Genomic DNA, 27,309 nt, shown 5'->3' with positions numbered 1-27,309 from the left:
TTTCAAATGTATGAATCGAGGTAGAGAATAGAGAATGCCAGAAACGAAGAGGAAATGGAATAGCATAGGGTAAGCAAGTGAGTTAATGATGCAGCTGCCTAGAAGTAAAAAAAAAAAAATATTTAATCTCCAGTATGAGCCCTAAAAAGGAAGCCTCAAATATACAAATGAAAACATGGCAGAATAATGATAAGATATTAACACATCCACAATCATATAGGGAATTATTAATACATCTCTCTATGCAGCCAATATATCAAGCAGAGCCGAAACCGGTTTGGCTCAGTGGATAGAGCGTCGGCCTGCGGACTGAAGGGTCCCGGGTTCGATTCCGGTCAAGGGCATGTACCTTGGTTGCGGGCACATCCCCAGTGGGAGGTGTGCAGGAGGCAGCTGGTCGATGTTTCTCTCTCATCGATGTTTCTAGCTCTCTATCCCTCTCCCTTCCTCTCTGTAAAATATCAATAAAATATATTTAATATATATATATATATATATATATATATATATCAAGCAGACAAAAATTAGTACAGATATAAAAATATGAGTACATGATTAACAGGCTTTGTATGTATATAATTCTATACCTAACAGTTATAAAATACATATTTTAAGTGAATAATTAATTTTTTATAAAAATTGAGAGAATACTAGCCTGAAACCAAATTTCCATCAATACTGAAGGGACTATTTGATACAAACCAAATTATCTTTTCACATGCAGTAAAAATGGAATGCAATAAAAACTGCAAAAAACCCTCACATGATGAAAATGCAGTCATACTATGAAATACACTTAAAAAATCATAATGGAATATAAAATATTTAGAACTAAAAGCAATATATACTAAAAATAGTGGCATACGTTGACATTTCTGGTAGCGTGGCAGATGAGAATTATTGAAACCGTACCGCTACATAACACTTTTACATGTTCAGAAGAAAATATTGAAAATAAAATAATTTTTCAAAGAAATTGATTAGCCTGCAAGAAATGAAAGAAAAAATATATAAAGATAGGTACAGAGCCAGGACATCAGTCCAGGAAAGTAAAGAAATACTGAAACCACCAGCTATCTTAAGAGTATATATGTATAACTACCCACAGGTAATCTAGAGTTTCCATGTGTGAGGCCCCAGACAACCCACAGCCTGATAGACACCACAGCATATACAGTTGGGATTCAGATGGACTATTCTCTCAGAGAGAAAAATAAGATGGAAGGTTAATTGGATAAAATAAAGTACAGAGGAAAATTCACTATGTGGGCCTAATTCTCCATGGAGGCTTAAATAGACAAAGAAATAAAAAATAAAGAAATAAAGGCTTCCCTTAGAATTCATGGCAAATGGTAGGCCCACCTACAAATGCTTTAGGCCTAAATCTTTGATGTCCAGTGAGTCTAAAATTTACAAGCTATATAATTGTATAAAAGTATTTAAGATATGAATATTCCACAAAGTGTCAGTGTAACCACACCATACAAATGCTGATATGTAGAACTCATTTCATTCTGTTCTAAATATTTTCTAAGTTCCACTTGAGTTATTTGTAAGCATTTCTTAATCTTCAAACATAAGTAGAGTTTCTTACTATAATTTTATTTCAAATTCAACTGCACTGCCATCATTAATGTATCATAGCAATTCTTTAAAATTATAATCTAAAACAAGTTCAACTTTCATAAAAGAGTTATGTTTGTGTACCCTCCAATCATTTGTACAGCATGCTATTATATATCACTAGAGGCCCGATGCACAAAATTCATGCACAGGAGGGGGGGAGTCCCTCAATCGGCCTGCACCCTCTCACAATCCGGGACCACTGGCTCCTAACCACTTGTCTGCCTGCCTGCCTGCCTGATTGCCCCTAACCACTCTGCCTGCCTGCCTCATCACCCCTAACCGCTCGCCTGCCTCTGCCTCGACCCCCGCCACCACAGCTTCATCCGGGATGACATTGGGAAGGTCGTTGGGCTGTCTGGTCTAATTAGCATATTACGCTTTTATTGTTATAGATATACAATGAAGGTTTATCATGGAATGCAATGTTGGTTCAATATCAGAAAATTGTTCAAGTTAATACAAAATTAGTCTGAAGAAAAGAAGTAAAATAATTTCTTTAGGAAGTCATAAGAAACATTTAATAATTTTAAAGATATCTCTCAGAAAAATAAAATAAACTTCTGTAAGTTGATAAAGGTCATGCTATAAAAACCCACTGCATACATATTTACTGGAAAAACATTTCATGAATTTCTTTTATTTTTAGGCATAATGCCTTATATCACCTAAACTGTATCTTTTCCATTTTCCCCATCTCAGTTAATAACTACTATTTGCCCAGTTACTCAAGCTGAAACTGTAACCACGAAGAAACCTTATTTTCTTTAATCTGGACTTTTCTTTTGATTTTTTTTCCTTTGACTCAAACTGACCTCACCTAACACCCTGACTCACCCACCTCCCTCACCTTTGCTTAATCATTAAGCCCTCAGGACAATGAGTTTCTTCTGGTCAGCTTCCAGCAATCTTAGAAATAAAGTCCTGGGTCTATTGACTATTGAGACAGAGTTTTCAATCAAACTAAACATAATATCTTGGCCTCAATCGTGTTTAGCTCCAAACCCAGGAAATTGGAATAATCCCACAGAACAAATCTTTGTGGAGGCTGACATCAGGACCAATTACAATGATCAATTACCCTCTACCCTAGCACCAATCAATCAATACCAACCATGATCCTAACTCTATTAGTCACCCCGATTAATGATTTTTTTCTTTATATAATCCATTCCCTGGAAGCCATTGGGGAGCAGGACTTTGAGCATGAAGTACCTGTGACTCTGGGCATGGCTCCATGTCCTTTAATAAATCCTTACTTTCTTGGCTACAAACTCCTGTTTGTGTCTTACTGGGCTGTGATGTGCACAGGCAAATATACCCCTTCAATTCGGTAACAATTTTGGTGTCCAAAGTGGGGCCTTCCCTTTGCCTGTGGATTCAGGGACCCCCAACTCAGGGCTTGCCACCAGGCCCCACCCAGTGTCTTTAAAGAGGAGACTGAACCTCAGCCCATGACAGGGTGCCACTGACCTATCACACTTTTGTTTGCAGCATAAAAAAACAAGGAATTGAAAACACACACACACACACAAGGAACTGAAAAGGCCTAAATTTGGAATTTTTGAAATTGAAGATGTCTTTTGGAAGGTTTTGCAGGTGACAATCCCAGGAAAACCATCCTCTTCTAAAGCTCAAGGAAACCCCATGGGAACAGGGAGGGAAATGGTTCTTGAGAAACCTTAGTTTGTCTGGTCTCCTTTTCCCAGACTCGAGGAAACTCGGCGACAACCAAGGGGAAGGAATCTTGTTTGTCCCTCTGCTTAAAGATATATTTACCTGTTAAGTCTGTGTTTCATCTTATGGGAAGGGGGCCAGTTCCTCCTCATTTCAGCTGGCCTTGATGGAGTGGGCAGCGAAAGCTTGTCCCAGCCTGACTCGAGGCAGCTGATCTCCTCACCTCCGCTGCACTGATTGGCCCGAGGCAGAGTGGGAGGGCTGAGCCACCAACCCCTTTCTGCTGTCTTGTCTGTTGTGTCTGTCTCCTAGCCAGCCAAACTTTAGCAAGGGATCATAAGGTTTATTGAATTGTTAGATCTTACAACTGTTTGTTCCCAGGTTATTCTTCTAAGGAAATGGTCTAATCAGTTATTTAACGTCGCTGGAATTAAAAATAAGTAATTACTTTGATTGATAAAGACCTTAGCAACGTGAGTAATTCCATCTCTGTACCCCAATGCAGCTCTCTGGGCTCTATCTTAGAGAACTGGAGTACACTGAGCTAGAAACCTACGAAAGAAAAGATTGAGCTAAATGAAGCAGACATTCACGGGGTTAATACAAAGGTTTTAGCAAAGCACTACCAAAGGCAAAATGGAGACAAATCAACTCCCTGTTGCCCCCCTAAGATTAAAGGGCCCACGAAAGTCTGCTCTACTTACCCCAATGCAGAGAAATCTAAAAGCCTGTAGGAAAAGATTACAGTGAGAAACCTGACCAGCAGTTGCTTGGGGCAATAGTCAGGCCAGTTCCGTCTAGCTAAAGATTAATAACAGGCCAGGGTCCCTTGGCTTAGTCTCTCCTGGAGGCCCCAAAGCCCTTTTACTGCAGAGTGGGGAAAATGGTCAGGAGATAGAAAATAAAGATTTCCAGGACTCCTTGATATAGGAATTCCTGAACTGTTGTATCAAAACCCATCGGTGAAACCCTGACTCGGACTACAACTAAAGAATATAGATATGTAAGGGTTAATAAGATTAGAAATTTTGAACCATTTAAACAGGCTTTACGTTAAAGTTATGTCAACCTCAGTTGACTGCATCTCTTTTACCTGATTGTATTATAGAAAGGAACATTGTGTCTCTTTGGGGAAGTGGGACATGAAGCCTGTCAGTTCTTTCTTTTGTCTATCAGAGGGAAAGACTTAGGAGGGTCTTTGTGCCCTCTTGGGTCCATAGAATTGTTTAATACTGTCAGAAATATTTATTGTTTGTCCCAGCTGAAACCTGACAAGACATTTGAAAGGATTTAATAACTTTTTGATGAGATATTTGGCCAAAGTGAAAACTAATGTCAGAGCCTGATAGGATTTTCTATTTTGAGTTTCCTCCCCAAGCTGAAATAAAACCATATGCCTAGAGGGAAAGAAACAAATTAGAAATTACAGTTAGACAGGTAGGTCAACCTATGCTGTCATTTAAGTTCCAACCCAAATTTTGAGAGCAGTTGTCCATATTTTACAAATCCTTATGAAACCAGAAATGCAGCCCAGAAGCAATTCAAGTCATTCTTCATTTCTAAGATTGAAGAACAAAAAGTGGGAGGCTGGGGTGTTTTTTGAAAGCACAAACTGCTTCTATGACACCAAGATATCCTTACTAAGTACAAATACAGATCTTAAGTGCTTTCTCCACAAATATCAGTAAAACACAAACAAAAACACCTTAGCCATCTGAAAAGATCAATTTATTTCAGCCGTTTCTTTGTTAATGAGTTTTGCTTTATGGTGCCTGTCTCATGGCTAAAAGACCTCTATGTATGTCTGTCTGTATGTTCACGGGTATTGTGTTTTTTTCTACCTCCAGATAACATTGTTAATTAAGAAGGAAAAAATATCTCTATTAAAGTGGCTTAAACATAAAAAGCACTTCTATGAGAACTCTGAGAAATACAACAGAAATGAACCCACGTGATCTGGGAAAGTATTTGATATTAAAGCTGCTTCGAGTTTGGTTTGGTTTGGTTAAATTTTCATAACTTTAAAATCATCAGCATTAAATAATACTTATATTCTGCCTTGGTTTATTAGTTAAATAAGTTTATGTTATCTCTGTTGCAAAACTGTCAGCATGAAAAATAACAGTATAATAAAATCTTTATAAGTAATCTAAGCTTAATTGTTAGGAGCAAATAAATTAAACAAATATGAATGGAATAAAAAGTTTCTTTTAGGTTAACTCTTTAGCAATAATTATATTGTACTAAAATGGTTTTATATATCTCTTTGGTAACTTGAAACTTTAAAGTTTTAATATAATGGATAGTTATTAAATGTCTAGACTATTACTGAACATAGGTTTAGCTACTGTCTGCTTATTATAGGTAAATTAAAGATATTAGGGCCCATTAGTAAACATGTCTTATGCCACATTAAAAATTGTTGTATGAGGAAATATTTTTAGAAATTATTAAATGTGTTCATAAAAGTATTAATTTAAATAATACTAATTGCTTACTTTTTAGTTGTAATTAAAATTGAGGTTTCTAAGAGTTAAGATTTCTCATTAAGATGGAAAGAAAGTATATGTTTTTAGTAATAAAATACATATATAATATGAAAATATATTTTTTGAAGTAATTAAAAGAATGAGATTTGTCCTAAAATAAGGATGGTTATTTCAGAATGAATAAGAAGGGACAAACTAAGAGAGACTAAGAAAGTGGTAGACAGTCTATAAAGAAAAATCTTGAGGAGATTTTATAGATGATTAAGCTGAATAAGATTGTAATTTACTTAAGTAAATAAATTTAAATATAAAAAGTAAGCTGATGAAAAATAAGAGTCTGGTTCTTTTTCTGCCTGTTAAAAAAAATAAAGTTATTTTGTATTTATTCTATTCCAGATAAGATATTATTGAATGTTTTCTGCCCAGAAAGAAAGATTCTGCTTTATTAAAATAGTTTTCTATTGTTCTATTGTCTTAATCAGGTCCTTGATTACTTAAAAAAAAAAAACCACTTTTCTTAAACCTAAGAACTAAAATTTTGCAACCTGCATTTTTTAAAAAATATTTTTCTTGATTTCAGAGAGGAGGGGAGAGGGAGAGAAAGATAGAAACATCAATGATTAGAGAGAATCATTGATCAGCTGCCTGCTGCACACCCCACACTGGGGACCAAACCCGCAACCCAGGCATGTGCCCTGACTGGTAATCGAACCATGACCTCCTGGTTCATAGGTAGATGCTCAACCACTGAACTACGCTGGTCAGGCCAAACCTGCATTTTTACTTGATACCTTTTTATTGCACTTTGGATAAATTAATAATTTAATATTGTTTCTTAATGATTTATGAACTTTTTGGTCATATGTGTTAGACAAACTTCTGGGGTTCAAATTTTAGCAGGAGACCTTTTTCTTAACCCAGAAATGCCCCAGGGTTGTTCCAGTGGGCCCCTGGAACAACTCAAAGGATTTTTTTCCTCCTTGCAAAGGAGAGGTTTTGAACTATTTGGGCCCATTTTATATGTTTGAATTGCACGGAAAGCTTTGTCAACTAAGGCTATATAGTTGGGTTGTATTTGCTTGTATATATTCTTATTATTAAATGAATATTATATATTGGAGATTTTGTTAAAATCTCCAGGAGTCTACAAAGTCCTGATACAATATTCATTTGTAATTTTTGTTATCTTAAAATGTTATGTTAGAGAAAATCAAAGTTCTTTGTCAATTGTATTATAATTAGATCCATCACCATATCATTTTAAGTTTTTTATCATTTATAATCACTGTTTTACTCTGATGCTTTTGCACGTAAGGTTCATCTTCAGAAAGACCCATAAAAGAACTATGACTTATTCTAAAACAGAGTTTTCTAAAAATAAACTTTAAGATCATATCTTCAAAATGGCTGAAGATTTATAAAGCTCTAAGGAATAACTGGATTCATGAACTGCTGGCAAAGGATAAAGATAGACAAGAATTACTTGTGTGGGACTAAATAAACTGAGAATAATAATTTTTATCTTTTTGTTTAAAATATTTCTAATTTTTAATCTGTTCTCTAAACATAAGGAAACTTCTTTTCTCTTAAACTACCTATGACTTAGAGCAATTTGGTAAATTATACCTTTGTTAACAATATTAATACATTTATATTTTTCTCCTTACCTGATCCCTCTATAAGTTTGGAGACTCTGAATGATCATTATTATTTCTTGCATAAATTTGATAGGAATATGTTCCTTTTAACAGGACACAATGGACATTTGTTTATCACCAAAACTTTAACTGTAATGTCATGTTTTAAAAAGACATGAGTAGTCCAGTCGGTTTGGCTCAGTGGTTGAATGTTGACCAAGAACCAGGAGGTCATTGTTTGATTCCCCGTCAGGCCACATGCCTGGGGTTGTGGGCTCTATCCCCAGTAGGGGTTGTGCAGGAGGCAGCCGATCAATGATTCTCTCTCATCATTGATGTTTCTATCTCTCTGTGACTCTCCCTTCCACTCTGAAGTCAATAAAGAAATGGGGGGTGGGGGAGGAAATACCTTTCCTGTCAAATCACTGTCTTCTTTTACTTCCCTCATAGCACTAATCATTATTCAAAATCACATTATTTATTGATTTGTCTGCTTGTCTGTTGCCCACTTCTCCCACTAGCAGATAGGCATTTTAGGAGCAGGACATTGATCTGTCTTGCACACTGCTGAATCCCTTCCTGCACTTTACACATACCTGTCACACAAGGAAATGCAGTAAATATACGTATTTGAATAAAATAAGTGAATCTAACACAGTGCTATTCAAGTGTAATCTGCAGACCACAAAGTGCTTGTTACTGGTCTGCAATGCAATAAATACAGAAATTCAGAAACTTTGATAGCAAGTTCAGAAACAATTGAACAACATGTGCATGATCAATTTTTCAGTACTTTATTTTTATTATCTTATAAAAGCATTAATTTGCACCAAATTAGACATTTTAAATATGGTCCTTTATCTCAAACAGTAGTTTGAGAGTGCTACTATAAAGAAGTACTTTCTGGAGTTGAAAGTAGCTTTCTCCATTTGTTTTTGCATTATTGCATTTACTTAATTTCAATAAAATGTTGAGTGCCTAATATGTGGCAGGCTCTGAGCTAGGTCCTGGGGATTAGAGATGAACAAGAACTTCACCTTCTCCTTAAGAAGTTCATGGTCTCTTGAGGGAAACAAATCCACTACTGCCGTGGTCGGCAAACTGCGGCTTGCGAGCCACATACAGCTCTTTGGCCCCTTGAGTGTGGCTCTTCCACAAAATACCACAGCCTGGGCTAGTCTATTTTGAAGAAGTGGCGTTAGAAGTTTAAGTTTAAAAAATTTGGCTCTCAAAAGAAATTTCAATCATTGTACTGTTGATATTTGGCTCTGTTGACTAATGAGTTTGCCGACCACTGCACTACTGTTACAAAGCAGTAAGACAGAATTTTGTACCAAGGACCATGACAGGGACAGAATAGAGTACTTCTTCCTCCTTGAGAGGATGAGGGGAGACCTCCCAAGAGAGATGATACTTAAAGGAGAAGAAAGTCACCAGATGAATAAAGGAAGAGGGATTCTAGAAAGTGGAAAGGCAAATGAATGTCATAAAAACAGGGTGCACTCACAGAGTGCCAACAGCTACATGGGACTAGAATCCCTGATGTATGGGAATGAGGTGGGAAATAAGGTTTTTAAAAGCCTGTTTGTTTCATTGTGCAAATATCTGTTGCCCTATCAGCTACTCTCAATGGGAGAATTAAAATTATTTCCATGTTGACCAAGTCAATTTTGGCCTTTGAAATGAGTGAAAATAACATGAGCCACTTCTGAGCAGATGCTTTAAAAGCTCTCATGGATTCACCCCAACCTCTTTCTCTCTGCCAGACCCTGCTGTGTCGCAGACAGGGTCTATCTGTCAGCTGAGGTCCTGGAATGGGGACTTGGGCAGCAAAGCTGCAGCCAATCCTCAATAAACATAAAATGAGAATGGAAAATAAACCTTGAGTGTTATAAGCTACTGAAATTTATCCACACAGGGAAGTGTAACCTAAGGTAATTGGCCCCAGAGACTAGTACACAGCCCATCCTGGCCGATGGATGGAAGGAGAAACACAGAGCAGGGCTGTTGTCATGTCCCTTCATATATGTCACCCCCCAAGCCTAAGGTGCTGAACCCGCCCCCACCAACATATAGCCTCTTAACTAGGGGCCAAGTTCCTCAAATGACAGCCTCATTTTGAGTAGAGAAGTAGGAAAACACTGAGTTTTCTAGGTTTTCTTAGCCTGCCCTGCTGTGTCTTGCCAAGTCAGAGTAGGAGAATGCCATCCATGAGCCGAGGCATTCTAAATGAATCCTAAAACACAGCATTCTAGGATGATGTTATAACTGAGAAAATGAAGGGCAACATATTGTTAAAAAAAATACCTGTTATGCAGTTCCAAAGCTTTTTGCCAATATGTTGGCAAAATAACTGAAGAAAATGCATGTTCTGAAAGATTAATGGTGTACCAAAGAGAAGTCTTGAGACACCCAAATCTTTGGATTTCTGAATGGCATGCAAATTTTCATGTGATTTCTCCACATCTCTGGAAATGTGGTTGGTGTTGGTTTCCTTATTGACCAATTAACATTGTCATTTTTCTGTATTGAATATAAGACAGGAAAAACCCACTCTTCAATTTACAAATTCAAAATTTATGATTTATTAAGCTCCCTCCCTGGTCCTCCAAGGGCAGCCATCCCTTGATGCTGCTCCCACACCCTTATCCCAGCGTTGGTGGTCAAATACACCTCTGTCTACTAGTATTGGTCCTCTCCCTATTGGAGGGGTGGTGGTGCTGCCAGAAGAGCAAGAATGTCCACCAAACCTTCAATCCTTCAGATTGATGAGGAACTCTTTGAGATAACAATATGCAGACCCATGGAGTGACACTAGTTACCATCCTACTGGATATTAACCCTTTGAATCTATGTCCCTGCAGACAGCTCTGAAAGGACCATTGGTGTGGGTGGAAAAGAAAACCTGGCCAGGTGAACAAGGATAGCACAGAGACTCTCCAGACCCTCTAAGAGTCCCTGGAAATGTCCTGCCTGCATTCTTTTCTCGTGTCAAGTATATACTGCAAGAGGATGTTCATGGTTACTCTATTCACGGGGTTCTCTTTAGTACAAAATTTATTTTTATAACTTAATATTGTCTATTATGTTATGCTACAACAATTTCATCATGATATATGTATATAAATTACCTTACATAACATACACAGCTACATTACATGTATATGCATATATGATAGGTATACTTTTATAGATACTTAAGAAAATAACAATTTTAATCAGGACTCTAAAGCTGTTCTATAAAACTATGATTGGCAGTATTAACAATGTAATAAAATCCATTCACAGCTCTCCATTCTGCTAAGGCTTTGACTTTTACAGCAATTTAATTATTCGAGGATGGCAGCATCTTGATACCTAAAGATTATGTGTTTTCAGTTTTTCTATTTCTTTTATTCCTTCTCTGCACTAACTCCTGCATTTGTTACTATCAGAAGGTAAACTGCCTTTTCTGAGCTAAGAAATAACAAGAATCTTCTCACAAGTTTAAAGTTGAAGGCAGAAAGATAACATTACAGACACCTGGAGAGAAAATCACTTAACTTAAGGTAATGAGTGGAACCGGGTTGCAAAGACATTTCATGTTTATCAATTTCTTCATTAAATAAATTTTTATGTAAACTATTATTTGTACATAGGAGACAAGGCCATTTTCTTTAACAAGATAAATAATTGCAATTGTGCCTAGAATCTTGAACCATATAACTAGAACCACTTAGAACCAAGGCCCAGAAACTTATTGCAAAACACAAAGAATTAATTCTTAATAATTATTTAGTTATCATTACTGGTGTTTAGTGCCCAGCATGAGGGTAAGTTTGTCAATAGTAATGATCATTCCTGTTCAAATGAAATCCATTTGCATCAAATAAATATGTATTTGTATCTATTTTAGGATTTTGGAATTAATATTGGTTTTTACCATTGTTTTCAAGTTTTTAAAAATAATTTCTAAGTTAAAATTCATAGATCACAAGCTAAGGGAATAATTCTTTCTTCGTTCCTTTTAGTTTGTTCTACAAAAAGAGAGAGGGAGAGGGAGAAGAAAACATTTTTAAAAAGAAGAGAAGGGTAAGATAGAGAGGGAAGGGGGAGGGAAGGAAAGTAGCACAGGCATTTTCATTGATAAGGTCCATACTTATGTCTCTCTGTACATCTAAATAGCTCCTCACATGACACCACGGAGTCATTCAACATTCACTGAGTTTAGGGCAGCTATCTGGTGGGAAGGAGGAGTTGGGGACTTGTCTTAAAGCCGTGTTTACATTGTAAACACACTGTTTCTCCTTAGGTCTTATGAACGCATGGGATGGCTGGGATCATAGTGGGGTTTTAAACCCATCCCCCAGCTAGTCTTGACACTGCTATGCCTGCATGTCTTCCACCAGTCATGCATGACCCTAGTGTCCAAGACTACAACAGTGAACAAGGACATTATTCCTCCTCCAATAACCTAGCAGGGGATGTGGGGAAATTAGCAAGTAATTATATTATAATGTAAAGATGGCCTGTAACAATAGTAGACCAATAGAAGAGGCACCTAAACCAATCTGGGATTGAGGGTGCAAATGACTAAAGAATTTATATCTAAACCTAAATCTGAAGAATTAACTGTTAGTCTACCACAGAGAATGAAATTTTAAAAATAGCATCTGAAGAACAAAGCCAGGAGGAAGAGCCAAAACATGGCATGACAAGTTTGTAGTGGTCATGTCAATTCAAATCCTCATGTACCACACCGGAGATGCCTCCTCTATCATAAGGGACACTATACCTTGACAATATCTAGAAATGGAAGAGCCATTTCTCTTCCTGAGAGGAGATCCAGTTCCTATCTTTGGACCTGAAAAGTATCACAGGGTTAGGTAAGGGTCCTGAGGGTCCCTGTGGTAGTGTCATAGAAAGACCAGGACCAGGACTTGAGAGCCATATCCAGTGCTGCCATTTAGTAGCTGTGTGACCAGAGCAAGTTAATAAACCTCTCTGAGCTTCAGCTCCCTCAACAAATATCACCTCCCAGAGTTATATTGAGATTAAGTGAAATTGTGCATGTAAAACGTAGTGTGTGCCCTCCTCTTAGTAGGTGCTCAGTATTGTTTCTGCTTTCCCCATCTCATCTCTTCCATCTTTTATGCAAGTGATCTCTGAGAAAAAAATGCTTAGTTTCCCATGCACTTCACACACACACACACACACACACACACACACACACACACTCATACACACACACACATGCATGCACACTCATCCCCAGTTCAGTTTCAATCCAAGGAGAATTCCTCAATAATCCTACCTAGTGTTGCTCTCAATCATTTCTACCAGGGCCACATGTCCAGGAATATGAGAAACATCTAAACTGCCTCTATACCACCTTTTTCTGTTGGCAATCCCAATGCAGGAAGGGATAGATGTGAAGTTTGGCACAGACTGTGCCAGGAGATGCAATCTGTCCTGTCCACACTATGGCTACCTCTCTGATCTCTGCTAAAAGAGAAAAAAAGTCAACATGCTCCCACTTTTTTTGGTGTTTTTCAAATGAAGGACATTTATAAAGTTCTACTATCTAAAAATATCTGAGCAAACTTATCAAACATCCAAATCTGAAAAAAATGTAAAAATCTGAGTTTTTCAAACACATTAAAATCTATTGGTCCCAGGGATAGTTTCACCAACCCCTCCTCAACATAAATTATATATGGTCTGCTGCTTCAAAGTCTTTTTAGCTTTAGCACAACATTTCTTTCCTTTAAAAATGCAACAGATCAAAGGAGAGTTGGAAATATCATCTGAGGCTATATAAGACAAAAGAGATGCTGCTTAAGAACTAAAAGTGCGCTCAACCAAAAGAGAGAATGTAAACCTTCAGGGAATGAGCTAGGGAAACCCTATGAATCTCACCAGGAAGCCAAATAATAAGCAAGGGACGTTAATAATGAATGAACAAATAGATCCGAATTGGATACTCTAAACCCTACAAAAGCAAAAGCCCTCTTCCTGTCTGCTCTGACTTTGGCTCTGTTTCTTTTTTTTTTTTTTTAAGTCAAGGGTAGTGTGTATCCTGGGCTAACTCTAAAAAATTCATAGTCTTCAGACATTTCACTCTAGAAGTTAAGAGGCATGACTCAGTATATAGGGGTTAGATTTTTAAAAATTAAGAGTTTAACCAAAAGCATACTTCAGTTTAGGACTTGAGTTTTCCTGCAGCAGGATGACATCCCAGAGGACAGAGTAGAATAGAGCATACTCTCAGCCAAGAAAGAGCTAAGTCGACCACCTGTTGTTTATACCCAAATATGTAGTTATTATAGTTGCTGTTGCTAAAGCCCTACACAGTCTGGCAGTTGATCACCCACCCATGTTTGCGGAAATTGTGATAGAACATCATTTTTCCAGGGAGAAGAGTGTAGCATCCATGGTAAGAACTCCTTAGTAAATCCATACTTGGAAAAGCCCATCAACAATCCTTCAAAGTTATGAAGCATTTATAATTATCCTTATTTTCAGATGAAGAAAATTGAACCTCGGAGGTTAAAGAACTTGCTTAAGGCCACATCCCTTAATCCAGTAAGTGACAGATTTAGATCTTGAACCATAATCTTTGACCCCAAAACTTTGGAACTTGTCCTCATACTTGTCAACCTCCCCTACACTGTACATTTAAACCTTATTAAGTAATCAGACATAGCTTGAATAAAAATGTATGTCAAATATATTAAGCTTCTGTTCACTAAAATACAGTGTGAGCATTGTACACTACCATTAATAGCTTATTGATATAAAACATCTCAGCCTGCCCTACTTACCAATAGATTATGCTGGTATAATATATTAATATCCTCATTTTGTAAGTTGGACAACTGAAACTCTGCGAGTTCATCTTCTCCAAGTTACACAGCTAGTGTGTAGGAAGTGCAGGACTAAATCCAGGCTTTCTCAGTTCAAGAGGGGCTTTCAGAGTGTCACAGCACAAAGTTTAGGAAATAGTTCCTCTATTTACAATGGCCAACTATAATGCTCCAACTATATTCTTAATGCTCCAACTATATTCTTAGGGAAGGAAGGTCTATCAGTAGTTGAGCTCTCCCTGGAATCAGTACCAAGTGTATATAATCATCTGGCTGTCTCAGAAACCTGACTCATGATTAGATGTCCTGTGACAAATGAACCATCTATTGCTTGCAGCAATTCTCTAGCCTGCCCTGAACTTGTGATCCATCTATTCTGGCGGATGATACTTATCATTCTCTTTCATCGCTGCCCTGCGGTCTACCATAGCCCTTAAGATATGCTTCCTCCCAAATGTGGGCCTCTCCTGCTCTGATTCCTAACCTTGCTCCTCAACTTTAAGTTCCCACATCAACTCCTCATTCTCAGCATCTTCACCAGGTCTGCAGAGCCACTGACACCCAGCTCCTAGCATCTCCTGATCTTTCTTCTATGTGACAGAAAAGCAAAAAGAAAGAACCAAGTCTGCAGACATCTTGGCTTAAGCAGCTGAAACTTCTTCAGGCTTCTTCCCCATTTACTAGTTCACAGCATTAATTTTCCATTTGGCTCTCAGGAAAATGAAACATCTCTCCTTCAATATCTAAAGTTGTTATTTATGCCATCAAACAACAAACAAGTTCACCTACAGGTCAGCAAAATCACCTGTATGAATCTGTAGCAATATAAAACTATTGCAAATTGCCTCAGTAAGAGTTTTTTCCAGATTGATAATACTGTATATTCGTTAAGGCAGTGGTCGGCAAACTCATTAGTCAACAGAGCCAAATATCAACAGTTCAACGATTGAAATTTCTTTTGAGAGCCTAATTTTTTAAACTTAAACTTCTTCTAATGCCACTTCTTCAAAATAGACTCACCCGGGCCATGGTATTTTGTGGAAGAGCCACATTCAAGGGGCCACACAAAGGAGCCGCATGTGGCTCGCGAGCCGCGGTTTGCCGACCACTGCGTTAATATATAGACCAGTACATTTCAGACAAAATTTTCACAAAATTTGGAATAGCAATTTGATGTCAGGTTCTACAAATCTGTGATATTCCCTATTCATTCTTTCTCACATTTATCTGGAATGCATAATATGAGGAAGAACCGTTGGCTAGCTTTCTTTCTCTTTTGGGGGAGTGGGGGGGCTTTGACTCAGTTTCTATGACAATTACCCTATAGACTTCTTTCACCTTCAAAACATTCACTTTAAAATAGTAGTATGTCTTTTCTCTATTTACTGATACCCAACGGAGACATTTTGTTGTTGTTGTTTTTGTCAATCCTCACTTGAGGATAGTTTCCCATTGACTTCTTCTTTTTTTTAGAGACAGTGGAAAGGAGAGGGAGGGAGAGATAGAAACATCAATGATGAGAGAGAATCATTGATTGGCTGCCTCCTGCACGCCCTCTACTGGGGATCGAGCTCACAACCCAGGCATGTGCCCTTGACTGGAATTGAACCCGGGACCCTTCAGTCCACAGGTTAATGCTCTATTCACTGAGCCAAAACAGCTAGGGCACAGAAACTTTTTTTAATGTTCTACATTCTTCCCTGTATCTGTCAGCAGACCCTTTGGTATCCCATTAGCCCAGATTATTACTAAATAGCTATCAAATTCCATGACCAAACACTGTGAATCTATACTGTCCCATGAAATCTTTGATTTTAAAATCTCTGTCTGGAAAAAAGCAAAAAAAAAAAAAAAAAAGCAGACAAAACATGCTAATAAATGGAAGCACAAATTCATGGGAGAAGTTAAGGGCAGAGATAAAAATCAAATAAAACTAATTTAATTTGTTCTTTTCTCACAGTTTCCAAGTCTTGTCTTCCATATCCTTTAACTTCTTCCTTCAATATAAAAGACTTTTTAAAGTCCAATCTTCCAAGAGTTCCCACAGACATTACTCCACAAATACTTGGGTAGAAAGATATGGTATGCTTTTAACTTTCTTGCAAATAAGATTTCAAGAATTTTTTTGCACTCCAGACTCCCTTCTAAAAAACTAATCTTCAAAAGCTCCCAAAGGGTTTCATCATGAAAGTGCCAGATCTTCCTTTATTTAGGTGAAACTCACAAGAGTTACAAACAGCAAGGACCTAATCATTTTCAGTTTTCCCCCAAGTGGAATGTTTGAAAAAAAAAAACAACAAACCTCTTAATGGGGAAAAATGCTTTTACATATAAATTTTAAAATGTATCCTTTTTCATTAATTTTGAAAATGAGTTTTTCAAGGACAATCTAGTTTTCTAAAAATTCAATGAAATTCATATAATCACACATTACTGGTGTCATGCTAAAAATTTCTAACCACTTATTATATACTAACCCATTTCATCCTCACAAATCTATAAATCATACAGTCGATGAAACTGAGGAAAAGGTAATGAACTTGCCTAAGGTCACACAGCTAGAAAGATGGAGAAACAGGATTTAAACATAGGCTGCCTGTTTCCAAGGTGTGGGCTTTTAACTATGATGATGCTAACTTCTAGGAAAGTCATTTAGAAAATGATATTGAGATAAGAATACACAATTATTGATATCTATATTTATGAAGATGTTTATCTCAGAATCATACATAATAGTAAAAAAACAGAAACAATATAAACATGCAGCAATAGGACAACAAATTGTGATATTCCCACTTTAGCAATATTAAGCAGTCTTTGAAAATTATATTTTTGGATGCAGAGTAGCAACATGAAAAAAGTTACAGAAAACAGTGATGGAATCTATTTTTACACTGATAAGAATAACAAATTATGTTTATGAAAAATAAGTTGAGAAAGAACAAAGATGGGGGCATAGGTAAATACCTATACTTGCTGCCTCTCACAGCCACATCAAAATTACAACTAGAAGGCAGAACAACTACCACCCAGAACCACGGGAAAGCTGGCTGAGTGGAAGTTCCACAACTAGACAGGTGAAGGAAGTGCAGTGAGACTGGTAAGAGGTGCGGAGGTATGGAAAGTACTGGCACTTGAATGTGCTACTCTTTTATTTTTTATTTTTTTTAATATATTTTATTGATTTTTTACAGAGAGGAAGGGAGAGGGATAGAGAGTTAGAAACATCGATGAGAGAGAAACATCGATCAGCTGCCTCCTGCACACCTCCTACTGGGGATGTGCCCGCAACAAAGGTCCGTGCCCTTGACCGCAATCGAACCTGGGACCCTTCAGTCCACAGGCTGACGCTCTATCCACTGAGCCAAACCGGTCAGGGCAGATGTGCTGCTCTTTTAATCAAGAGGGAGATACAAGCTCCTGCTTGCTCTGAACTCCAGTTCCGGGCAAGACTCTGGGGGACCCAGGCACATACAGAGAGAAACTGGACTGTCTGGCATTGGGACAGGAACAGGAGGGCGGCTTTCTCTCAGAGGTGCTCACAGTGATCATTGTTCCTGCACAGATGGGGTGCAGAGACCTGGGGACCTCTCTGGTGCAGGGCTGACTGGCAGCCATTGCTGTTTGCTCCGGCCTAGTGATTCCCAGAGACCCCGCCCCACCCAATTTACAAACCCACCCAAGCTGTGCACATTGGTTTTTGCATATGAATGGCCTGTCCTTTCTCCACCTAAAACCTGTCAAACTGCAGCTGGGTCAGAGAGCCCCAGAGCTTCCAAAAGAAGGCCCAAGGCCTGGCAGCAGCAGCCTGCCTTGCTTCACAGCTGGGCTTCATCTGGGTACTTCCAAACCCCATACAAAGAGGAGGAATCTGCAGATGTCTCTGTAGCTCCTGCTGGGCGGCCCCAGACAGTGGCTGACCTTGGACCTCCTTGGAGATCCAAGAGCCAGGGTACCCAGTGGTCAGAGTGAGTCCATACTGGATTACAACTTTTCACATCCATAAGAGACACACTCAAGGGGCAGACTCAGTGAGCACCAAAGCCCCACTGAAGCAAGTCCTGCCCTGTAAGGGTGTCTCCTACGCAACAGATCTTTCAGTGTAGACACAGCTGGTCATCACAGCCAACTGGCCTGGAGGTTAATTCCTCCCAGTGATACCAACAGCAATCAAGGGTTAACTACAATAAGACTGTGCAAACAGCCAACAAAGGGGTGCACCAAGAGTGTCCACCTCAGGTGACTGGGGAGGTTGAACCACTGGGCCCTATAGGACACCTACCACACAAGGCCACTCTATCAACTCAAGGAGACTTAGCAGCTACCCAGTACATAGAAACAAACACAGGGAAGCAGCCAAAATGTGGAGACAAAGAAACAAGTCACAAATGAAAGAAATGGATGAAAGCAAAATACTGTATATGGAGTTTAAAACTACGGTTATACGGTTACTCAAGAATCTTCTAGAAACCTCCGAGAAATTTAGTGAGACCCTCAAGGATATGAAAAAGGACCAATAAGAAATTAAGCATACACTGACTGAAATAAAGAATAAAATACAGAGATTCAACAGCAGACTAGAGGATCGCAAGAATCAAGTCAAAGATTTGAAATTCGAAGAAGCAAAAAACACCCAACTGAAAAAGCAAAAAGTAAAAAGAATCCAAAATTATGAAGACAGTGTAAGGAGCCTCTGGGACAACTTCAAGCGTACCAACATCCGAATTGTGGGGGTGCCAGAAGAAGAGAGAGAGCAAGATATTGAAAACCTATTTGAAGAAATAATGACAGAAAACTTCCCCTACCTGGTGAAAGAAATAGACTTACAAGTCCAGGAAGCGCAGAGAACCCCAAACAAGAGGAATCCAGAGAGAACCACAATAAGACACATCATAATTAAAATGCCAAGGGCAAAAGACAAAGAGAGAATATTAAAAGCAGCAAGAGAAAAACAGTTAGTTACCTACAAGGGAGTACCCATACGACTGTTAGCTGATTTCTCAACAGAAACTATGCAGGCCAGAAGGGAGTGGCAAGAAATATATAAAGTGATGAATAGCAAAGATTACTCTACCCAGCAAAGCTATCATTTAGAATTAAAGGTCAGATAAAGAGCTTCACAGACAAGAAAAGCTAAAGGAGTTCATCACCACCAAACCAGTATTATATGAAATGCTGAAAGGTATTCTCTAAGAAGAGGGAGAAGAAGAAAAAGGCAAAGATAATAAATTATGAACAACAAAGTTACAACAAATAAATATTTATCAACAAGTGAACCTAAAAATCAAATGAATAAAAAACCTGATGAACAGAACAGACTGGTGAATGTAATAAAATCAGGGTCATGGAAAGGAAGTGGACTGACAGTTCTCAGGGGGAAGAGGTTGTGGGTGTTCAGGAAGAGACTGGACAAAGAGCTTACACCTATGGACGAGGTCAGTGGGCAACTGCAGTGGGGAGGACGGCGAAGGCCTGGAGTAGGGTGGGAACTAGGTGGAGGTGAGCTATGTGGGGGAAAAAAGAGGAACATCTGTAATAATCTGAACAATAAAGATTTAAAAATTTAAAAAAATAAAAGCAAAAAGAAAAAGAAGTTGAAAGCTTTTTAACTGACATAATGTGTGTTAAATGCCTATATGGTAACTAATAGCTCACTTCACAGAAATATTGCATTTCTGTAAACATATTATAAAACACACATCTGTATGTTAAATCTTCTCATATGCATAAAATGAAGTGATTTCAATAGTAAACAGGAAACAAATAATCTAAGAAAATCTTGAGTCCAAATGTATTTTTTTAATCTTCCTATGGATATGGCATTTTTGATGAAAGCATAATAGTCAACTCTTCAGATGGCACCTGACATGGTTTATCATGAGCTGATAAAATATTTAAATCCTTAAACCATGCAAATCTCCAATCTAATAATTCATGCTTTTAAAGGTTTAGAAAATCCCAGGAAGTGTAGAAGGTTCTGAAACTTTGGCTTTTTAACCCAAAGAATCAAATGAGAGGCTTGTGAGACAAATGAGAGCAACTTTGTTTTTCTGCTTTTCAGCAAGGTATTAAGAGGCCAGGCATTCTCACAGTTTGCAGAGATCAAATATTAATAATAAGAAGAAGGCCCACATTCCTCTGATGTAGAAATGGGTAGAAAGTCTATAAATCTTTATTTCCCTGCTCCATTTCCATTTTCTGACAAGCTGACTGGATGGAGGGCAATCCCCCAGAGCAGCCATACTGATAAAATGAAAAAAAGTAGTTGCTTTCATTTATTTACTAATTTTGCCATGGGGATTTCCTGCAAGCATGTGTAATAACTTCATAAGCAAATTATTCTCTACATCTTATTTCAATTTCATCTAAAAAAAATTCCACAGAGGAGTTTTTTCCTGTTATCCTACATCCTAAAACTGCAAAATGGTGAAACGTTCATCCATTTCTGGTGGACTTCTTATCTTTTATCTCTTGCAAGACAAAGGCTCTTTGTTCTGACAGAAGTGATTTAAAAATTGTTGGCAAAATTGCAAATAAGATTCAGACTAACTAGTTGTAAACTAAATAGCCAGATGATATAATGTGTTATTAAGTATTTATGAAGTAATCTGGGAGAATATGCAGCTGCTCCCCTGCTCCTTAATAGATGGAAGAGCTCCCAGTATATTTCACTGATTGATTACATGAATTTCCTTATTACAGTGATATATTAGAAAACAAGTCTTTAATCATCTGATGCCTTTTCTCTGTAAGACTATCTTTCTAGAATAAAAGGGGTATTTGTTCTCATACCAATAGCAGAAACAGTACTATTATTCAAGAGAAATTCTAAATAAAAAGATATTCAAAGATAGATTGTATTCTAGAATCACTTAATTGAAGTTGCATCATTAAGTTCTTTATTTTAAATGAATCATGTTGTCAATAAGTCAAAATAAGTAAGTTAAACATCCAGGTATTCCTTAATATGTGGGGAATATATCTTTGGGTTTTTCCACCAAAATATCAGCTTGTTTTTCCTGACATAATGTATAAGGTCAAATAAATGAATAGAATTACATAATGCTCCCAGATAAATTTGAAGTTGAGAATATGTCCAAAGCATGTAAGCCCAAAACTGAACAGTCTTGGAAAGTTCCAGTGACTATAAATAGAATTTCTAAATTGGAAATGTCATTTCAATCTTTTCTTCCACCTCACTGCTGTGACTCTTATAATTGCTCTTGTTGCCTCAATTTCCTTTAGTACAGTGTGATCACTTCCTAGGATTACTGGGTACTGTGTGATCTTTTTCAGTTACATTCAGTAGCATCATATAAGGATTATCTGCAATGGAATGAAGCATATTCATAATATAAGTAAGTTTGCATGGCTGATCTTTCAACCCACTGGTTGTGTTTATAAGACACATATACTCCCAGTAGCAATGTTATTCTTGAGCCACTTAATGGTTCATTTAGTAGTCATTTTCCATTAGAGCCTTTGATGTAATCTATGCAGTAATGTCCTGATGGATAGTATAACCAACTTTAAATATAGGTATGGAATGAATGAATAAATAAATAAATAAATAAATAAATAAATAAATAAATAAATGTATGGAATTCAGGACCTTGAATGGGACCATAAAAATAATCAAGTTAAATCAATCACAAAAGGACAAAATACTGCATAATTCCACTTATATGCAATATCTAAAGTAAAACTATTAGAAGCAGAAAGTATAAAAGTAATTGTCATGGCCTAGGGATAAGGGTAAAAGGGCAGTTTAATTCAATAAGTTTAGCAAGATAAAAACATTCTAGAAATCTGTTGTACAACAATGTACATGTAGTTAACACTACTAAACCATTTAAAATGGCTAAGATGGTAAATTTTATGTAGTGTTTTTACCACAATAAGAAAATGTATGTTAAGCAAATTTTAATAAACCAAGTATTTAGTTATTTCAAAAACAAAGATAATTAGCAAGTTGGCCAAAAAATCTTAACTAGACTGATTGCAACCAGAAACTTAATAACTATAGTTAAAATTGACCAGTCTTAATATTTTATCACAGCGAAGGACTTCCTGCTTTATTCCACAAGCTCTTCACACTCCCCATATCTTTTCCTAGAAAAGCTAGTATCATGGTACCAAGATGAAATTTTTAACATCTCTCTTAAGTCCCTATATTGTCGTTAAGAACTAAAGTTAATTTAAATATGTTCCTTTTTAAAATTCCATCTAATCTTATATTCATGGTGAACTAAGATGACTATTACATCAAAAAATGTGTTAAATAATCGTTTAAATTATTTCTCAAATTTCCCCTAAAGCATGGGTGATTATGCATATTCTGAAGTGTGTTTTCATCCTGAATAAAGTAGAATATGGAAAACAACTTAGTGATAAAAATGGGTAGGATATCAGCTGTGTGATGTCCTGGTTATCATGGATATTGAGAGCTGAGTTGTTTGATTAACACTTGTCTACAGTTCTATGGGCTTACAGTGAGTTGTTTTGTTTCTTTAGAATTTATACTGTTGGTGCGCGTAGAGGACATTTGTGTGTTTCTTAGTTAGAAAAGACATTAGGAAGAGCCAGGGTGAGGAGTGAAGGCTGCTAGCAACATCACAGGAATTGCCTGTGGCATTATCTTGCTTCCCTTGGTGGATGTACAGGGAAGCTTTCTTTTCTTTTCTTTCCTTTTTTTCCCCCACAATATTAATAATTTAATATCAAATGAACCTTGTAATTACATTTCTGGTAGACGGGAATGTTTTCTATTTTGCTAGTCATTTCTCAAGCCTTGGGGTTTATAATCAAAACCTAAACTTACTTTTATTACTATCTATTAAGAAAATGGTGAACGCATAATGTGAAATTAAGAGCGAGGCTTCTCTGTAGCTCTTCATTCCAGAAGTCTGACACAGGTTCTTTGGTGTCAGTTGGAACTAAAGGTTATTATTTCTACTAACTCCTTCACTGAGTCAAATGCTCCTGAATTGCTAAATTACAGCTATTTTCACAGTATCACTGCTGAGACTTCTGACAGAAAGCCATCTCATAAACAGTAATTTTGTGTTGGTGTTGATTGTCAAACCAATCTAAGATAGCTCGAGTAGCTTGACAGGTATATTTGAAGGATTAAGTGAAACTCTTACCTTCCCTACAAAATAATCTCGAGCATTAACTCTGAACCAAAGGAAAACTACCAAAAACACATGAGGTGAAAGATATAATTTCCAAATAACAGACTTTATTCATGCACTTGACAAAATATTTCCTGAGTGCCTTCTATGTGCCTGATGCCATGGTGGTATTAGAACTGTAAACATAAAAGACACAATCCTACCCTCAGGTAGTACAGTGCCTGATGGAGGAGCTGGGAAATTTTCTTCTTTAAGTGTGGGGAGCACCATAGCAGAGTGCTATTCGGGGTGGGTTGCGGGGGGAAGACAAAACACTTTACTCTTTCTGGTCAGATCAGGGATGACTTCTGAATACACGGTGTTTTCAGATGAATTTTGAGGGCCCATAGTTTCAATAGGTTCCTTTCTTCTTTTCCATTCAGTTGAAATGGAGATTAACTGGGCTACCGGCCACTTACATAGATTATCTCACAACCCCATGAGGTAAGTACTATTACGTTCCCCTTTGACAAATGGAGAAACTGAGATTGGAAAAGTAAAGTAACTTGCCCAGAGTCACAAAGCTAATAAGAGCTAGAGCTCAGATGAGATTTCAGACAAGCCTATCTTCTGACCTTGCTTTCTCGCTACCTGCTCACAGCCATTTATTCTTATTGGCACGGCAGGAAGGCCAGTGCAGGCCCCTGAAGCAGTTTGTGCGGAGTTGTGATTGCCTGAAACTTACAGTGCATCTGGCAGAGTGTTGGCAGCAGAAGCCAGCCAAAGCATGGGCCTGGGCCTGAGGGGCACACAGGCCCTGTCCAGGAGCCAGCCAGGCCTTTTCCCTGCATATTCTCTATGGAAATTGGTCCTTGTTTTTCCCTAACTTCTATGTGTCACCTCTTAGCACCTAAGAATGGAGCCACCTGACCGCCATCTGGAGGCGGCTGGTACCAACCATCACAGACAGAAGGACTAACCTTGACATTTGGTAGAAGGAATGGATAAAGGGAGATCTAGAGGCCCCCAATGCTGAGGTGTACCATATTCTCCCTGTTCACCCCTGGCCCTAATATCCTATCCCCAAAATTTAAGCCTCACCATGTACCCTACTTCTAGAAACAGATCCTAATGTATTCTCTGTTCCAGCACCCAGACTCAGAAATGTAACCATGATTCTCACCCTCTCTGCCCCCCGCACAGCAAGCTCTCTGCCACATGCTAGCCCATTTCGTGCCACAGACCTGCCAGGGTGCTCTATTCTGCCAAAATGAACTGCTTCACATCCATTCCATTGGAATTCAGAATCATTTAATTTAAGCAACAGTAATCCACTTTTAATTGATACAGACATGAAAACCATTATTAGAGAGAGAACAAGATGAGTTTGAAGCAAGTCTGGAATACTGTGACACCTAAACAAATCAATAATGATGATACATTATTTTAAAAGTAATAATCACAAGCCCTGGCCAGATAGCAGGGGTCAATCCCCAGCAGGGGCATGTAGGATGCAGCCAATCTATGTTTCTCTCTCACTGATGTTTCTATCTCTCTTTCTCCCTCTCCCTTTCTCTCTCTGAAATAAATTTTAAATTTTTTTTAATTAATTACATTAAGCTGGCTACATGAAGTTGACTTATGTGATTGTTATTTACTAATTTACTTATATATTTGTTTTAATTTTAGTTAACATACAATATTATGTTAGTTTCAGGTGTACAATAAAGTGATTTAACACTTATTTACCTCATGAAATGACCACCACACTGTCAATAACTGTCTATCACTGTAAAAAATTATTATGATCTTACTAATTATATTCCCTATGCTTACATCCCATGACTTTTTAAAAATATATATATTTTTACTGATTTCAGAGAGGAAGGAAGAGGGAGAGAGAGACAGAAACATTAATTATGAAAGAGAATCATTGATCAGCTGCCTCCTGCACACCCCACACTGGGGATCTAGCCCACAACCCGGGCATATGCCCTGACAGATAATCACACCATGACCCGCTGGTTCATAGATCAATGCTCAACCACTGAGCCATGCCAGCTGCGCCCCATTGCCTCTTTTATAAATGGATGTTTGTACCTAATCCCCTTTACCTTTTATGCCCATTCTCCCACCTACTCCTCTCTGGCAACATCAGTTTGCCCTCTGTATCTGTGAGTCTATTCTCTTGTGTTTTATTCATTTGCTTTTTTAGATTCTACACATAAGTGAAATCATACAATATTTGTCTTTCTGTCTGAGTTATTCCACTTAACATAACACCCTCTAGTAGATCATCATTGTTGTCACAAATGGCAAAATTTCATTCTTTTTTATGGCTGAGTAATACACACACACACACACACAGAGAGAGAGAGAGAGAGAGAGAGAGAGAGAGAGAGATCTTCTTTACTTAATTATCTATCAACTAGGGGCCCAATGCTCAAATTCGTGCACCTTGAAAGGAACTGTGGGCTGTGAGGTTGTGGTGGGCACAGGGGCGGGTCTCAGCCCATCCTCTGCACCCCCACCCGGGCCCTCACACTACACCCCCTGTCTGCAGGCAGCCCCACTCCCAACAGTGCCAGCCCTGCTCGCACCCGCTGACAGAGCGGAGCGATTGGGGCTGGTGCCAGCAGCGGGTGTGAGCAGGGCCGGCGTCCAGCGGGTGTGAGTGGCAGCTGCCAGCCCCAATCATTCCTGAGGGCTTCTCCACTTCCCCCTGCTCCTGAGGGGTGATCGGGGCAGCAGCTGCCGCTTGCACCTGCTGACAGCGCCAAGTGATCAGGACTGGTGCTAGGTGCCGGCAGTGGGTACAAGCGGCGGCTCCAGCGCCGACTGTGGGTGCAAGCAGGGCCGGCACCAGCAGTGGGTGCGAGCAGTGGCTCTGGTGCCAGCAGCAGGCACGAGCAGGGCCAGCGTTGGCAGCAGGCGCGAGTGCTAGGCAGGACCACAGCACATGGGAGCAAAGAATTTTCAGTAACCACCAGAGGCTCGCCCCAATGAGGGCAACCGGCACCCCGCCTTGGTCTGGCACCTCTGCTCACCTGCTCCACCATCTTGCCATGGTTGGTGCCGGCCATGTTCTGCTCTCTGCCGCCTGCTGCTGATGCCCGCCATGTTCCGCATGTGCCCCCTGGTGGTCAGCGCACGTCATAGTGACTGGTTGTTCGGTTTTTTGGTTGTTCTGCCGTTTGGTCTATTTGCATATTAGGGTTTTATATATATAGACTAGAGGCCCAGTGCATGAAATTCGTGCACGGAGCAGGGGTGCCTCAGCCCAGCCTGTACCCTTTCCAATCCGGGACCCCTGTGGGATCGGGCCTAAACCAGCAGTCAGATATCCCTCTCACAATCTGGGACTGCTGGCTCCTAACCGCTCGCCTGCCTGCCTGCCTGATCGCCCCTAATCACCTCTGCCTGCCAGCCTGATCGCCCCCTAACTGCTCTCCCTTGCCGCCTCATCGCCCCTAACTGCTCTCTCCTGCCAGCCTCATAGCCCCTAACCACCTCTGTCTCAGCCCCCACCACCGTGGTTTTATCCAGAAGGACTTATGGTCTAATTAGCATATTTTTATTAGTATAGATGGACACTGAAATGTCCATATCTTGAACACTACAAATATGCTTCAGTGAACATAGGGGTGCATACATCTTTTAGAATTAGTGTTTTCATTTTCTTTGGATAAATAACCAGAAGTGGAAATGTTGAGTCACATGGGAATTCTATTTTTAATTTTTTGAGGAATCTTCAAACTGTTTTCCATTGTGGCTGCACCAATTTACAATCCCAAAAAACAGTGCATGAGATTTTCCTTTTCTCCACATCCTCACCAACACTTGTTCTTTGTTGTCATTTTATAATAACCATTCTGACAAGCATGAGGTAATATCTCATTGTGGTTTTGATTTGCATTTCCCTAGT

Source organism: Plecotus auritus, assembly GCF_963455305.1.
Source record: "Plecotus auritus genome assembly, chromosome: 8".
Taxonomy (NCBI): domain Eukaryota; kingdom Metazoa; phylum Chordata; class Mammalia; order Chiroptera; family Vespertilionidae; genus Plecotus; species Plecotus auritus.
Note: the sequence above shows the minus strand (reverse complement) of the source record.